Source organism: Ruditapes philippinarum, unplaced genomic scaffold, assembly GCF_026571515.1.
Source record: "Ruditapes philippinarum isolate M1 unplaced genomic scaffold, ASM2657151v2 ctg3795_1_1_1_1, whole genome shotgun sequence".
NCBI lineage: Eukaryota > Metazoa > Mollusca > Bivalvia > Venerida > Veneridae > Ruditapes > Ruditapes philippinarum.
This window is the reverse complement of record NW_026856850.1, coordinates 70887-84489: the sequence shown is the minus strand read 5'-3', so window position 1 is coordinate 84489 and position 13603 is coordinate 70887.

The following is a 13603-nucleotide window of genomic DNA, read 5'->3' as shown; positions in this document are numbered from 1 at the left end:
ATAGGTACTCGGAGCAGTAGTAGAATCAGTACCAGCCAAGTTTCATGAAGAAGAAGAAGAACTTTTTCATGTGCAATATAGTGTGATCAACTGTATCAAATGCCTTTCGTAGATCTAAAAGTATCATGCTATACTGCCTATGTCCAATTTAGATTCAATACAATCTGTTAAATGAATCAATCATGTGTCAGATGATAAACTACTTCTAAGCCCTGACTGAAACTGCCTGACCACGATTCGAACCCATGACTGTCAGAAGACAAACTAAGCTATCCGGCCAGCTACACATTTTCTCTTCAATAATGAAACAGTTCTAAACCACAACATATTACCCCACTATATTGATTTGTGTCCTTGAATTTCTGATGTTTACAGAGCATAGTGAATTAAACTCAGGGTTTTATGCAGTCACAGGATGAGAAAAACTTTCAGCTTGACCAGAACTCGAACCTGTGACCTACAGAATAATGTACCGCGGCTGTAGCGATTGAGCTATCTGGCCGCTTACACATTTTCTCCCCTAATTAGTGAACAGTTCTAAACCGTCACAGATACTTTTAGATTTTAAAATTAACAGGTAGATTAATTCTTAATTAAACAAGTAAGAAAAAAACCTTAAATACTCATAGTCTTAATCAAAATACAATTTATATACATGTATTGTATAATTATTTTTACTAAAAAGGGCTTAGACAGTTATTGGTTGTGCCATTATTTATAATAGGTCAATTTGAAAGTGAACATAACTGTACTAATACATGTACAATATCTATTTTTTTTGTACAGATAAAAACTAACATTTTTTCTATGATAAGAAATTTTATAAAGGCTGATTTGTATTTTGCATCGGGGGCACCGGCCGAAAACATGAAAATGCAACAAACGAACCACTTTGTGGTAGATTGTATGTTCATGTTTTCATGGCGCCCGGTTACTTTTTGTAATTTGTTGGTTTTCATGTGGCACAATTAACCCCCTATAAAATTTAGTGCAAGTAACAATCTACTCTATGAAAAGTCTGTTGGCGGGTTGACTCTGGAGACCTGATGGTTGAGACAGATGTCCCTCCATTACAAATAGAGAAGACAGAAGCTGTCCTTTTCAAACTATGCACATGTTAGAAAAAACAATTAGAATAACTTTTCAGAATATGATCTTTTGAGACTTTAATAATTAATAAAGTCTCAAAAAATCATATTTTGAAAAGTTATTCTAATTTTTTTCTAACATGTGCATAGTTTGAAAATCAAAGTGTTTAAAATTGATAACTTCAGGATGTTATCCTTTCTCTGTTTTAATATATGGACATGAGCACCTATATGCATAGCTTTAATTTTCTACCTTTCATTTTTACCAAAGGTTATTTAATTAGCAATTTATATACAAACACATAGAAAATAATAACTAGTTTCACATAGTGATTAGAAGATTCCTGTAGCAGAATACTTGTAGGTATGTACTAACTGAACAATCTAGAAAAATCTAGTCTAAGGTATATAAAGAAAAAAATCTATCAATATTCACTGCTCAGGGCCTCCTAGCTTTTGATGACATTACAACTGGTAAATTTTATACAACAAAAATAGTAAGTAATACCTAAGATAGACAAAATAGAATAAATAATTTAGTAAACATGAATAACTTCCCCTTAAAATAGAGAAAACCTGAAACCCAAAAGAACACCCTAAACAGCAAAATTATTAAATGTTGCAGGCTTTGCTTTATTAAGCCATGCAAAGTAATGGTAAAATATTCATAAAAAAATTGATGGCCGTGTGACAGGAGTAATTGCAGAAAATCGGATAGCTTTCAACATCCGGATACTGGTACACTTTATAAAAATAATCATTCTGTGCAATAGATAAACGTAATATGGATAAAATCAATAGGATAATCGTTTACAACAGTTCCATTACCTATCCTAATACTCATTTGCAGGTGAACGTTCTTCTTGTAGGAAACTTTTGAAAATATATAAATGAATGAAAAGGAATACGGCATCAATGTAGACCAAAACGATATTCGAAATCCGGGTTGTAGTATTGCCAATAAAGCTAAGGGACAAGCTGTTAAACTGAGCCTGCAATTTCGTGAAAGTAATAGCACAATGCACATGCTTTTTACATAAAGTTATTAAATACAAATAAATCAACATATTTGTTACTTGCTTTTTACGAATCAAAATAAAAACTTATTAACACAACATGACATTAACTGCTAATAAACAACAGCCCCTTTCCCCAATGGGCCCAAAAAAAAAAGGTTTTTAAGAGACGACCCCCTCCCCGGCTCCCCAAATTTAAGTTATAGCCTTTAAAGGGTATAAATTCCCCTTGAAAATTACAGGTAAAATTGTCAGTTCTTTTTTTAAAAACCCCTTAAAAATTAAAAATGAAAAAGGGCCCCTCGTAAATTTAAAAGGTTTTTATGCCAAGTTTAATTTTGTTCCTTTTTCGAGGAGTACCCAATTCAAAACAAAAAAAGTTTTTACCCACTTTGAAAAACCCAAAAAAGAAGAATAAAATAAAGCCCCCGAAAAAGGTAGATTTCTTATAAAAAAAAATGAAAAAAAAGCCCAGTTTAGCAGCATCATTTTTTATAACCCCGAAAACCCGGGGTAAAAAAATGGAAGCATCGGGGATATGAATAAAGCCATAACTTTTTTTAATAGTTTTAAATTACAATTTTCGAAACCTATTCACTAAACATGCCCGTAAAGTCAAAAGCATTATACGTGATATATTTATGAAAAATGTGCATCATTTATGTGCAAATATATTTAAACATTTAAATGAATGTATTTTGTAGTTTTAATCAAATCAAGAAAAATGTTTTGTACAATCTGTTATAACCTTTTCAGGTGAATTGATTGATTTTATCATCAAAATGAATTAATAACATCCGCAACATTCGTACAGCGGTGATGAAAAACAATAATTTTGACACTTAAAGAAATACATTCACATCTCAAAACTTTACTAGATGACTGTTCTAACTTCGAGCCCTACTAGAAACAATGATCAAATCTTCTTTTAATTTTGCTTATGTACTGTGTTGTTATTTCAAACAACAAAAATATCAACAGCAGCAACAACAACAACAACAAAACAAACACAACAAACGTTGAAAATTCTATTTTGAAGGATTCGCAGGGTAAAAATTACCTATAAATTATTGCGATATACATGTTAAAGGCACGTGTTTCGAACAGATGAAGTATGAAAAGCAAAGTCAACAAGGAAGGGTGGCATTCAATGAACGCATCTCCAGCACACACAGCCAAGCATCATAGAACCACCGGCAAAGCGCCCATCAGGACACCAGGCAAAAAAGGAAAGGCAAAAAGGCAATACACGGACGGGTTGTTAATCTAAATAAAAACATGTGCAATATCTGTAATATGATATTTTTTGTCTTACTTTGTAAATGATTATAGATTCTGCCATCTGCCCTTATTAAGTCACGTTGTATGTGCTCACAGACTGTAATACTGTGGGTTCCTTTGTATCCACCTATTCTATCCTGAAATAACACTTTGTCTGCATTGAAAATTCTGTAAATAAAATTTGTTAACAAGTGAAGTAGAATAAATTTAATTGATTTAAAAGTGAATTAAGTCATTATATTTTATTAAATAGGTTCTAAAGAACATATACCTTACTTTTGTGTAAATGTTACTTGTCTTTTCTTTTTCTCGAAAGGCTTATTCGTCAACACTTTCTTCAGAAGCTCGAATTATCTGTCCGTAGTGTATTGACTAACCTGAGACTTGCCCAGGTTGTACGGAATTCTCTGTTACATGTAGGGGTGTCAAGAGTTTGTACTTAGAAGGGACACGCGACCTGTAAAAATACAAGATAAATGCATAGATCGCAATATCTTACTCATCTATAAAGTTGCTAATTATTCAGACATTTACGATATCAAGTATTGAATCAGTTGTTGTAATCTAATAATGAAACATAAATGGTTAATTAACTGGTCAACTGTTCTACACAAATACTCATGCACCGCATACATCTAAATCATATTCCTCGTCATGGGAAGCTCTAACTGCTACTGAAAATGCACAAACTCTACAATGGCCCCTCTGCCTATACAATCAACAGCCTCGGGAACTTATTTCGGTAACAGGTATGCAAAAGTCTCCCATGCAACCGATCAAGGGTGCCTCTGTTCTGATCGGCTATTTCTTCTGGGGAGCCACAGACAAAACCTTCAGATGTTGGGTACGTTAGTAATTTGTGTACATTTTTTCTAAAAGATGAACATTTGGTTTAAAGACCTAATATCTAACACAAGCACAGTTTTGTTTTTTTAATCAACTTAATATGCGTTATGATGATCTGTTTTCCTAAAGGGTCGAAAGTTTAGTAGCCCCAGTCTGGATATCCGTCAGTTAAAAAATCTTTACTTACTTGTAATTTAAAATACTAAATGTGAAAAAACATACAAAATATATTTGCTTGAAAACTAGTACATGTAGAAACAGTGAATTAAAACAAACTTTCTTTTATAATTGATAAAAACAAATCAAATTCAACACCATGTTGACTTATGTCCTTAGTTATTCCAACAAAAAATATACTACTTAATCTAAACCGTGTTACAATTTGTCAATCTGACCGTAGATTTAACCATTAAACATCCCAATAATTCAAAAGAGGAACAATTCTGCAGTCACCCTTTATACGTTTGTACGAGTTGTCTCCCTAAGATTGGAAAAAAATGGATCAAGTTATCAATTTTCATTATTTAATATCTTTGATGATATTTGCGTGTATTCATATAACATTTTTATCATAATTATAAGATTTCTATATGCTCATTTTTTACAAAAAATAAAATTAATTTTATCGCCTGCTTATATTGAATTTTATATGATATTGTAAACTGGCCTCAGAGTGGTGAAAATTCCGCGCATCCATATTGGACGTATTTAATCTAAACCAACGATTGTAAATACGGAAGTGAAACTTTGGACAAGACGATTCAAACGGTAATATTATAACAAATACTTAAAATCAGAGATTGTTACTTTCTGTTGTTGGTATATAAAAGGCAAGAACTTAACTGATCGACAACAACTGATTAAAGAAATCAAGCTAATCAAGTGACTCAACCATTCGGATTCTGTTGTCACCAAACAATACAATGAAAGTTGATGGTAGCCATACAATTATTTCAAAAACGACAATTTTTCCGAATTTAACAATTCTCAATGGTTGAAACAGTTAATTCATTTAAGTGATTTTGAAGTATTGTTTTGTTGAATTACATACAATGTATGCTGTCATATATAACCCCTCGTCTGAATGTAAAACATGATAAGATTTCAATTTTTGGAATAAAAGAAGAGTATGTTAAATGATTTCCTAAATAAATGAACATCAAATTGTACAACAATAAAGGCAGCCTGAAAACAAATTCAGTTAAAAACTTTCTTACGATTTGTTTTGTGAAATGGTGGAAATATTAAATCTATAGTTGCGAATAATTACGTCTATGTGTATTTGCTTGACAACGGAAGGAATCTGAATGCGATTAGGGATTTTTTTCTTTTAAGTACAATAGATAATATGTGATATTCTGTTTTCAACAATAAACTGTGATGAACAATGTATGTTTTTACAAAAATTTCAACTGGAGGGAAGAGGTGAGACTCATTTTATTATTAGACGAATAATTTACAAAATGTCAAAAGTATTTTTGAAATATTTCATGTCTAAACTTAATCTAGAAAAATGACAAAGCCATAAATTTGAGCAAGTACATTTTATTACTTCCGGTTTAATGTACAACGAAATTATTAAACTTTATTTATGTGAAGGAACACAACTTTTGTATAAAGTTATTTTCAATCGCGGAAGGATTATCTCTCCTAGATTATCTTTACTATAATAACATGAAATCATGTCTGCCAAAATATCCTACGATTGGTTAATCTTACGATAAAACAACATATGAAATTGTCCAAAATATATATATACATGTATATATATGTTACCTTTAACAAGATTTATGTTTTAGGAAAATTCTGATAAAGAGCTTTCATTGTTACTAGCAAGAATAAAGTTAACTGAATATGTTGTACATAGTAAAAAAAATAGTTTCCAATGCGTTACCTGTTTATTTCACCTTCTTACATGTTACCTGTTCTTTATCGCATGGTTTCGAACGTTTTATTTGTTCTTTCTAACCGATTATACTCATGATCATTTGAAAACTGTATTGATATATAACAGTGCAGTTTTTTCATTGATTCATATTGGAAAAAAAACTCAAATAATATATAACAGTTGAGTTTGTTTCGCACCTTGTATATATCAGTGCAGTGTTTTCAGAGAAGCTCCAATGGGGCTGGTAACGATCATTCCCAATAGCAAAAAATAAAATAAGTAATATAAACAAACATAATTAATGAAATGAAATTTATTGTCATATAATCAAAAGGTACATCTGCTGAATGAATCATTTCCACTGAAAAAAAAACCTTTAAAGGTAACAGTTTACAATCACTCACTAACATTAGAAGTTTTCAAGGGTGTATATCTTGTTTTCGTCTTTTCTTGTCGCGTTTTTTATTTATTTATTTATTTATGTATTTATTTCCCTGATTTTTGTTACAAAAAACATTATGACATTGCGAAAAAACAGTTATAGTATATGAAACTCGTTTGTTACAGGGATATAACACTGGCTGGGCGACATTTCGGGATGTTTCTGTAAAAACGTGTCTCTGCCTAAGGCCTTCGCCATATCTTGTAGCAGAAACAGCCCATGATGTGACCCCAGTTTGAATACAATATAACTACGCATACTTTTAAATTCCATTTAATTAAGTATTGGGATATATTACATACGTCCACGCCAATTGTATTCAAGAAAATGTATATGCATTTGTACGGCAATTTTTCGGCATTTACGGTGCAAATATATCGTAGTAGGGTATTTACAGGGTTTCAACAGCGACTATTTCGTCCAAAGAGCGCTCTAGCCTATGAAACCTTATAACGCCGAACGTAGGCGTTTGCTTTTTACATGTTTAATCCTCGCGACCGTATCAGGTACTCAAGGCGACTTTAGAAGTTCCAAACTTGACCTTACTGAACCAATGATTATCCCATTGCGTCCTAGGTTGCCCTACGGACATATTAAGTGCATCCGATACGGCGAGGATATTACAGGGACTGAAATACAACCTTTCTCACCTTTACGAAATATTTCGTTAAAAACTGTTGCTTAAAAACTGTTACTAAATTAAAAGTGCTGTTAAAGATGTGTTACGGAATGGATTGTATAGCAGCTATAATTAAATAATTGTAAACGAGTTCTCTCTCAGATTTCAAAAACATTCTTAACATGATTGCAAATATCTAATCAAATAAAAATCAAAATATCCATAGTATTTTTGCTATATTTACACGACCGATATACATTGTTAATTGTTCTGAAAGTTGAACGTAAAGACATCATTTTATAAAATTGGCATAATGTCCGATCAAAGAAATACCGAAAAATGGATATTTTTCAAGTTTTGCAGACGATGTTGTCCTTGTTAAAGCAAACATGTTAATAATGCTTAAGATGCGACGCAAAATCAAAGAGCGACATTATTATTTACGCTGTATTATTTTTTGCAGACTAGGGTAGAAATAATTCCACGTAAATTGATTTTACAAAGAAGGCAATATACGCTTTTACATTACTAAATTGGATATTTTCAGTAGTTTCCAACAATTGTCACAGTTTTATTTACTAACATTCACACTTCTAGAAAAGAAAGAACATATTAAAGATAAAATTTGAAAGATACTTTAGAGTAAATTCTAAATTATTATGCTTGCTTATTTCTTTATTTTGATTCCAAAGTGTGTATGCATTAAATTGTGTAGCAGCTGTCTCACAAAAAATGGACGACAAAACTATGCATTACGACCTGAAAACGTTTCTTTATCTTACTTTTAATCATTATCGGTTATCTAAGACCCCCGTAAATATACATGTTGGAGCCCACTTGAGACTTATATTGATTTTAAGAAAATACCATTCTCAGCCAAACGGCACACCAAACAAACGTCATGAATTTCCTTGAGTACAGAGACAATTAAATATTTTCAAGACAAACTGAATGCCATTACTGCATTATTCCTATGACAAATCTGTCATTTACTAATACTACCCAAGACGTTAAACCGATGTTTCTAATTAATTCCTTTTTAAAGAATTCAATATATTTCTCTTCATAACATATTTACAAAATTAATATCCAGGTCTACAAAAATCATTTAAGTTGATTAAAGTAAAAGCCAATATTTGCGTACTTTTATCTGACTAGATCATTTGATGATGTTCTGAACAATGCTATTTCTTCAGATTGCATTTCGTTTAACGCTTCCAATGCACTTGGGTTAGCATCATTCATGAAATGTAAATTTTGATTATTATGTATCAGTTGTTCAATTGACAGTTCCACGCTAGTATAGATGTGTTGAATACAATGATGAACACTCAACGTTCTCATTACTGAAAGTTTGGAGGCTCGGTAGAAATACGATTTTGATGTAGTGCGACAAAAATTTAACATTTTCTTTTCTTATCAGGTTGAACGAAGTGTCATAGTTAAAACACATGAAAAAGCAATAAAAAAACGAAACATATTATTGCAAAGATAAATCGAAGTGAAAATGTGTTCAACTTGTTGATTTCTTTTTCATTTTTTTTTGGCTGAAGTTTTTTTTGTCAGACTTCCATTTAATCTATTTTTTATTATTTGTATGTGGTAGTTAGTAAATCAATTTAATATTTGTATTCTTGGATGGGTCCTGTATTCCTAATACGATAGAGAATTATAAATACAGTGCTTGTCACGATATTTGTTTTTGAAACAATATTTAGTTTGTGAATGTAACCTATACTGTACTGTGAAGATGATGTAAAAAAAACATTCTTGTCTTTTATTCATTCAACATTATCATGTTTGAACGTTGCATTCTGCTTAAGACGGTGATTAGGGCGTTAACGGTTTCTTGAAATAACCAGTGGTTCAGTCAAACCGAGACTGCAATATTTTCATTCTGGCTGTTTTCGACGTTCCTTAGTGTTCTCGTTTTTCTCTCCTATTTACATAATCTTCCCAAAAGAATAAAAACTTGTTTTAGCTAAGAGTAAGCAAAATGCACTTAATCTAAGACAAGTATTAAAAAATAACATTTGTTAACTCACAACTGAGAAGGGTCTTTAGATGCTATGATAAATAATTGACAGACAAATTCTGTCAAATTAACCCGATTTTTTAGTGTTATCTCTCCGAACAAAATGTTCTGTAGCTGAAAGACAAATCAGCTAGATAATATATGAACTTCATAAAGCCTATTTCCATCTTTTGTTTAAATTAATGTTGTCAGACATAAAGCAAGTTGTCAAGAGTGATACTTTTCAGTTTAGGTTCCCGACCTTGTTTTTACACTGGGTCTTTTTCATGAGGGGTTAATTTATCACGTTTGCAATTTACTTGTTTACAAATGTCCATGTAAATGATAGTTGAAAATGGCCATTATATTAATGTTGCGTGATTCACGCAATCCCCTGCTTTGTATTTATTACGATGTTTCAACACTTTAAAGTTCAATAAACTGTACTGGGGTCCTACATATTTACCGGACAATCAGTTTACCGGACAAAAGCTATCACTGCTGAAAAGTGCTTGATTGTTTGCTTCGATTCAAAAATCATTCATTCTGAATTGTACACACACTTTCTATTTCAAAGTAAATAACAACAACACCACTCTAAAGTAAATATTGTTGATTCAGTTCTTTATCTACTAACATGCCCTTTTATTTACAAGTTATTTCTTGACCTGGTCATGCGGGGGAATAATCTGTTCTGCGCAGGCCCGAATATGGAGACTCTAAATGTTTTTTTTTTTAGATTGGTTTTACTTTTAATTCTTTTCAACGTTACCTTGAGAGACAATCGTAACATTTTTAAATGATAAAAGTAATTTTAAATTTAGTCTAAACAGTATCTCGTTGTTGTCTTTTACAAAGAAGTGCAAATTTACTGGTTACACCCATGGGAGGAAACTCTACATGAAATATAAATAAAATTGATTTTATGGCTTTTTAAGGAAACTGTATGACAAAGAACAAAACTCCATTTGAATATCAAAATGTGCCATATATTTAAGGACATGAAGGATCAATACTTTAATTGAGTTAATAGTGTTAATTTCAGTCACACCCTATATATTGGCCTCTTCATAACAGGCATGGCTGCCGTGTCTATTTCTAGTGACATACTGGGTTTTTCAAATATCTTAACCTTGCCATTCAATAATGGTAGTTTCCTTGCTGGTTATTTAAAGATTAATTTCAATTCACGACTTCAAAAAATTTTGAAACACAATGTCCGGTAAATTGAGTTGTTTACACGATTTTTTTTCCTCTTATAATGCCCTACTTTAAAGACACATTTCTACGGTCAAATGTTTAATCTCATGTTTGATAAAGGAATGTTTACGTGCATTAAGAACCCAAAATTGTTTGGGTAAAATTCCATTCTTTTGTATTATTTTAAATAAAAGTTACAGATAAAAAACGTCATATTTTTTCCGATAATATGTAGGACCCCAGTAGGCTATTTGTTAACTTGAAGACACCTTTATCAAACAGTTTTGCTTGTATAAAGGATGTTCACTGTAAACGTTTCTGAATGATGTATTATCAGGTTGGATTCCGTTTCTTTTTATTCTTTTAAATTAGATATATTCAATATGTATGCCTTCCCCTCCGCAAAAACTGTCTTAACGCGGTACACTTACAGTTCTATGTCTCAGGACAATACAAATGAAGACTGAATAAGCTACCATATACTTTTTCTGTTTCAAACAGTTAACATTGAAATGCATCATCTTTTCAGATTGGCATGCTAATAATCACAGTTACAGTTTATTTCCACCGTTTCACGTTTGTGAAGAAACAGAAGTGTATTCACTTCTCAAAGCAAGGCAACAAACAAAAACAGGAGAAGGCATAAAGGCGAAGCAAAATCTACACGAGTTTTAATATTTACAAATGATCATCCCATCATTACCCTTCTGTTTTGTTCTTAGCCCCACTTACTATCCATCGTTGATTCGTTTTTCAAATTTATATTTTACACAATCGATCAGACCAAATAACTCTTGTTTAACCTTGCAAATGGTTATAAAAGACAGTTGATTTTTCAGACATCATTTTATCTAATTGACATTTTAACTATCAAGAGATTATCGTTTATTGATGTTTCCTCAATTTTGCAGACGATATTTTTCCCTATTTAAGCAAGCACGTTGGAAATGCATAAGATGTGACGCAAAATAAAAAAAAACGACATTATTATTTATACCGCATTACATTTTATTGTAGTCTCGGGTAAAATAATTCCGCCTTAATTTTTCATGGTAACATATGATTTCCCATAAATTACTAGGATTAATGTTTTGGTATAGATAATGTGCATGCCTCGAATAATTACCAAATTATGTCACCAAGATCATAAAGCTTAAAAACATAAAATTTGAAATTTCTACATATTATCACCTTTGGCACTTAAATGGAAAGATATACAACAGATAATTAAAAAATATGTTCAGATTAAATTGAAAAACGTATTATTGTGCTTTTCTTACCCCGAATTTAGTGAAAAGCGTTATAACGTTTTTAAATATTGGGTCATTGGGCACATTAAGGAAAATTATTCTGGAAAAGAGATGTGAGCGAACGATCTGAAATTTTGTAGACAAGTAATTTGTCTAGATTTGCATCAAATGAAGCATTAATGTCGAAAATGTTCCGCCATGTCAAAAAACCTCAGTGGAGTCCATTTAAATCATGCAAACAAAGATGATAAAGGGATGGCAGCACTAAATGACCTAACACAATCAAACAAGTTAGAACCAAACTGATTTATTCCATCTAAATTATTTAACATTTATCTCTCAATTACTTACTTATAAAAATACAATACACGTAAACTTCCAGGCTTACCAATAATTATTTTTGTAAAATAGATCTAAAGCCTATATTTGCATAATGGTATCGAACTAGAGCTGTTGATGATATGTTAAGCGAAACAAGCGGACAATAGTGCTTTTCACTGACTACAATTAGGTTGAACGCTTCATGCACTTTGATGAAGAAAATCATTAATGAAATGTAAATTCTGATTATTATGTTTCAGTTGCTCAATTGACAGTTCCACGCTAGTCTAGATTTGTTGAATACAATGATTACCATATAACGCTCTTGCTACTGAAATTAATTAGCTTCTGTAGAACTAAAATACATATGGTTTTAATGCAATTATGTTTTGTACTTTAATCATGACTATCCACAAGGATCTTGTTTAAACGATGTTACTCGTCTTATGAACCGTATTTACTAGTATTAGATACTCAGTGTGTAAAACAAGAACTATATCAGACAGTCAGATTTTAAAGATCAAAGCAACCATCGGTTGTAAGTTATTTATTGATCCTGTATGTTTTGGGATTGATATTGTTACTGTGTGTGTACCACACTTACAAGAAATTATATATGTATATAATTATGCAAATAAAACAATTTTTAAACATTAAAGAATATGTTAAATATGTACCACAAATATTTGTGCACATTATATGTTATCAATATAAATTATATGCAACAATTTCGTATTGGAAAATTTGACTTAAATTGTTAAACTCGGTAACTATCTTTATAAATAATGCTTATTGGAACTTATAATATTGACAAATCTTAACTCGAGCATCATATTTATGAAATAAAACCATAAAAAATGTGTAACAGGATCTTTAAATATTGAACATTGATTAACCCTATATACATATATGTATCTACTTGATTAAAAAGCTGATCTGAATTTGCCGTAGCGTTTAGGCTTTCGGCGTCTTCAGTGGCATTTATTATACATACATATATCATATGATAGCAAATAAATTTGTGCATGGATAATAAATGCCCCAGAAGAAGGCCAAATATTTGTATGTATAATAAATACCACTGAAGAAGCCTGAGAGGACGAAAGTAACGGCAAATTAACTTCGTGTTTTTATTTAATACGGCAATTAATAGATTTTATCAATGTATCAACTGATTTACAAATTGAAATAAAATGATGAAGGACATATTTTCTATCAAGTGGGATATTTATATCACTACGTGAAACACTTCTTGATTTGACAACTTTATCTGTATATTGAAATGTCTATTTGCATACGTCACTTGCATAACAGTCCAATATTCATATTTATAGAAAAAAAGGACAAAAAAACACAAACGTACTTCGGCGAGTATGAAAAGGTTAAACAAATAACTGAGACTTAAATAATAAGCAATCTTGTCAAATTGATTTGGAAACTTGCAGTGTTATCTATTTTGTACAGAAATGTTCCGTAACTGATAAACGCACTAGCCAGACAATAATTGACATTCTTTTGTCCAATTCAATTTCGTTGCAAATAATTCTAGAAATAATTCTGATAACCTCCCGACAGCTGGAGAATGTCTAAATTGTTGTTTGCGGGGATATTATAAGCATAATTTTGGCAGTGTTTGTA